This window comes from Ochotona princeps, chromosome 16 (genome assembly GCF_030435755.1).
Source record: "Ochotona princeps isolate mOchPri1 chromosome 16, mOchPri1.hap1, whole genome shotgun sequence".
NCBI lineage: Eukaryota > Metazoa > Chordata > Mammalia > Lagomorpha > Ochotonidae > Ochotona > Ochotona princeps.
In genome coordinates, this window is record NC_080847.1 from 54167663 (window position 1) to 54172644 (window position 4982).

Sequence of the window (4982 nt, forward strand, 5' to 3'; positions counted from 1 at the left end):
AGTTGGAACCGGACAATATGGGCGCAGGAACTCCCTAATCCTCAAGGTTTGATAACAGATCAAAGAGAGGTTTTTTTTCTAGTTTCTTTCATAGGTACTGCTAGAAGAACACACTGCCCATTGATTGCCCCTCCTTGCATGTAAACACCTAAACCACATCCTGTCTCAGACCCTTCTTCCCTATGCCTATGAGACCCTCAGTCTTTGTTTCGCTGTTCATAACCTCGGGCTGTTGACCGTCAGTCAGTGTCTGCGTGATTTTCAGCTCCGTGCATCCAGTCCCTCGCTGTAGGACAGTGACACATGCTAATGAGGTGTCACCAACAAATAAAAAGCCCTGCATATGGACGGCTTCAGGCCTGATGTTTCTATGGCCGTTGTGTATGTCGTAGCAGAGTTGATCCACCTTGTGTGACGCCCCTGCCCTGCTTCTCCCTCCCCTCCCTCCCCTCCCTCTGAGCTACTCCCCTTGATGGCTCCTCCCTCCCTCTCCTTCTTTCACATCCTAGAGGCGCCTGTTCTTTGGTGCCCCTTCCTCTCTCTCCGCTCCCTCTGTATTCTTGTAGAGTGGGGAACGAGGGCGCACGCTGGACAGCACGCGTGGCTGTTCGCAGGCCACTGACCGTGTGGGTTCATTCTCCGGCCAGCAGACTGGCGCTTATGGCTCCTTTCTCCGGCCAGCCTGACGAGGCTTGAATGGAATCGGATGGAACTTTCCAGTGTCACCTAGAATAAAAACACCTTCTACAAACACCTGTGACTTCCGTCTTCAGCACATCTTGCCCTTTCTTCCTTCCTGCTTCTTTTTCAACCCCTCTGTCGCCTCTTCTCCCTTTGTCCTGGCGAAGTGTCACCTGTGAAGAGATGGCTCGTCATGTTTTGTAACCACAGGAGAATGTTTCTTTTGTTTTTTTCAGAGCGCCTCTCCTTCTCGATGTCTCATTGTCCTCAACTGTACATGCTTCCCTCTGGTGTGCACTTTCCCTCTTAGTTATTGACATTTTAGTTGCTACACTGCGCACCTGCTGGTGTGCACCCCAGATGCCAGAGTGGCCCCTGGTTGGGGGCAAAGCAGGGAACCTGAAGCTCATCTCCGACTCTCCGGTGGGTGGCAGGGGTCCGACCACTTGAGCCGGCTCTGCTGCCTCCCACATGCCTGCTGCTAGGATGCTAGAGCCAGCAGCGCGAGCTGGCCGCCGGAGCTGCGAATCTTAACTACTCGGCCAAACGAGGATGTCTTGGGGAGACACGGGAAGTGCTGGGACGTGCCTGGCACAGCCTAAGTGCCAGTTGGGGGTTAATGAGTACCCGCCTTGCCAGGTGCCCAGAATCACAGAGATCTAGGAACTGCCATGGCAACTGCAGAGTTGAAAACAAAACGGAGTTAACATGGCTCATTGCCAACGGCCATGCTTCTCACTTCTGTAACTTCTGCTTCGCTTGCTTGGCTGTGAAACTACGTGAGCTTGCAGGCCGAGCTGTCTGCTTGACCTTCACCACGGGCATCTCCCAGTTCCCAGGAATCAAGGCCCGAGTCTGGTTATCTTGACTGCTGGATTGGAGAGGAGCCAGGCAGACTGTTCAGCCACAATAAGCTTTTGTAAACTGCCCTTATAAAAACCCTATGAATGTGCTGTTCGGGGTTGCACTCTGTTAAGGGTGTTGGTCCTGGTTGGTCGGTCAGTTGCCTTGCCTCTCATTGTGACAAAATTTGTGGCAAGTGTAACATTGTTTTTGTGGTTGAGTGTGGATGCAATAGAGCAGTGTGTTAAGCTTCCACTTGTAGCACCAGCATCCCATATAGGAACTAGTTTGAGTCCCAGCCATTTTACTTCTGACTCAGTTTCCTGATATTGTGCCTGGGAAAGCAGTGGATGGCTCATGTGCTCGGGCCCTTGCCACCCATGTTCAGGACTTGGATGGGGGCCAGTGCGTGGGCTCAACTGGCTAATTCTCCATACTCAAGCACCAGAAACCTAAGAGGACACTGGTTCGTGTCCCGGCTGCTCTACTTCCCATCTAGCTTTCTGCTTACAGCCTGGGAAAGCAGCGGAGGATGGCCCAAGGCCTTGGGACCCACATGGGAGACACAGAGGAAGCTCCTGACTCCTGGCTTTGGATAGGCTCCATTCACTGTGTCTGCGGAGTGAGCCAGTGCATGGAGTCTGTTTCTTCTCTCTGTAAACCTGTCTTTCCAATAAAGATGAATAAAAATAAAAAAACAAAACAACAGCCTGTGGCCTGGCCCAGCCCTTGGCGGTGTCACCAGCTGGGGAAATGTACCAAGAGGGAAGTTCTCTCCTCTCTCTCATACTTTTGCAAAACTAAATCCTAAAAAAACCCCACACAGGCCCCAAGGGTGAGTCACAGGTGAGGAGGATCCCCCTCCTTACATGTCCCATCCTCCATCAGCCCATCGTCCTTCCACAGCTAACGCTTGTAGCCAAACAAGTGTGTGTGACTTGCGACACCTGCCACCCTCATGGTGCCCACGTCCCCACCACTAACATGACGTCAGCAAACACAGAGCTGGGAAGAGATGTGGACAGCTGAGTGGGCAACTCGCCCCTTTTCCTTCACACACTGCCTCGGCCCGCTCCACCTGCTAAGGGCCTGTCCAGTCTGCTTACGTATCAGACGTGGGGACAATGTTGTGTTCAGCGTCTGAGGCCCAGTGCCTGGTCTCAGCCGACCCCAAGATCCTACTATCTCCTCCCCCCATGGATGCCACAGGCTTTATTTCCCCTACATCCTTTATTATCGTTTATTTTTAAAGATGATTTATTGACTTTTGCCAGACAGACTTACAGAGGGACAAAGACCTTCTGTCCGCTGGTTCACTCCCCAAGTGGCTGCAATGGCCCGGGCTGAGCCGATCTGAAGTCAGGAGCCAGGAGCTTTACTTTGGGTCTCCCACGTGGGTGCAGCGTCCCAAGGATTTGGGCTGTCCGCGACTGCTTTCCCAGGTCACAAGCAGGGAGCTGGACGGGAAGTGGAGCAGTCAGCCGGGACACAAACCGGTGCCCATATGGGATCCTGGCAATTGTGAGGTGAGGGTTTAGCTGCTGAGCCATCACCCCAGACGCCGTCTGAACTCTTACTGGGCGAAGACCAGAGTCTCCGATACAGTAACTCCCATAGTGTGTGGCACCCTCAACTCTGCCCTGCTCAAGGTCTCCTGGCATCACATCCCTCTTCGGAAACTCATTGAGGGAGACAGGTCACTGCTCTGCAGCTGTCAGGGCAGCATCCCGGCCTGGCCAGAGAAACCCCCAACTGGATGTCCAGATGGAGCAGATGAGGGCCCAGCCTGGGGATCACTCACACACAAAGCTGAATCAGACCGTCAGCGTCTTCCCAACAGGTACAGAAGGTGCTGGCCACTCAGGGTGGGAGGCTATCAGGTTGCAGAAGGACCAAGAGTGGGGAACACTGTAGTTTCTAGAAACTGGAGGAGGCCAAGGAGCCGGTTCTTCCTGGGGCGCCTGCAGGGCCGCCCAGCCCTGCTCCCTGACCTCCAGAGCCCTAGTACATGGTGCTGCTTCAGGACCCTACTGGGGATGTGCCTAACCCTGAGGGCAGAGCTGAGGCTGTCTCCATCAGCAGGGTCTCTACGGCAGGTGCAGTTTCTGAAGACAAACTTGGGTTCTCTTCCTGGGTCCCGAGCTGATGGTCTCCAGCCTGTCCCCTCACCTCAGCACCAAACCCCTCTTGTGTTATGCAGGGCAGGCTGACCGGGGACACACGGCTTTAATTCCAGGGCCAGCACGCTTGAGGCATCTTTCTCATGGTGTACAAGGCAGTGAGGGCAAGTGCCCCGGGCAGGGGACAGCACACAGCAGGCTGGTATGCGGGCTCTGGTTACTCAGGGCCTCTTGCACCAAACACCACGTGACCATAGCAGGCGGCTGGGCATGTCCCGAGTCCTGGCCTGGCTACTTGCTCTCCTTTGGGTCTCTCCCTCACTCCTAAGTGGCACATCTCCTGCCTACTTGCTCCCCTGTCTTAGAAACAGGCAAGGAGCCTGGCTGATTCCTGCTGGCACCTCGCGGTGTTCCAGGTCACTCCTCCCCCAGGGGTCCCAGCAGACACAGGCAAGGTTGACTCAGGGGACCGCACCTGATTTGGCTCCCCACTTCAGAACCCCTCTGACTGCAGGGAGACGCATCCACCAAGAGCCACTGGCTCACGGTGGGGCCTTGCCAATTCTTGTCTGGCAGTGGGCGGCAGCAACTGCAGGCCCTTCTGCTCTGTCATCCCAACTCCTGGCTGCCCCTCCTCAGCGGTGGCTGCAGTCCAGGGAGGCTGAGGACCTCAGAGAAATGGGAGCTTTTCTGGAAGCCTCTGCTGTCCCCTCCCGATGACTCCCCACCACACTTGACCCAAGCTGGGATGAGTGCATGGGCCCTGGGGACAAAGTGTGGACTGGGGTACCTTCCCCAGAACACGTGATGGGGGGTTGGGGCTGGGCCTTAACAGGAACGGGGCGGTGTGCCAACCTTTAGCCATAGCTCACTGCACACTTGTAACATGCCAGGTGCTGGACCCAGGCCTGCCCTCCTGGGCTGATGTCTGAACACCGTGTCGAGGATGCTCCAGCTGATGGGTTAGTGCTGGGTGTCCCATCCAAGTCACTGCACTACCCTGAGCCTGGGGCTGCAGTCTGGCTGCCCAGTCGGTGCCCAGTGTCAGCACTCCTGCTCAGGTCCTGGGTGTCATCCTCATCTGCCACACAGGGCCCCCAACGGCCACTACCCAACATAGCAGCTGCTGGCCACAGAAGCATCTAAACGCAAACAGTTGTGACACTGTCGTGCCTGGTGGCACAGGGATCTGTGGTCCGGCGCTTGGAACACGTGTTCCATAGATGCCCAGGGCCATGCCCTGGAGCCCAGCACAGGCCTGGTCAGAAGGGGGGTGTCTGGTGATGGTTTATTGAAGGAAATCCACACACGAGCCCTTGATACAGAACTCAAAATCAC

General features: G+C 55.5%; 1 protein-coding gene across 1 annotated transcript in view; it reads left to right on the forward strand.

Moving 5' to 3' along the window:
• Positions 1–4982, forward strand: part of EMP3 (epithelial membrane protein 3) — a 161618-nt gene that overhangs the window by 12417 nt on the left and 144219 nt on the right. The gene's annotated exons all lie outside the window — the stretch shown is intronic.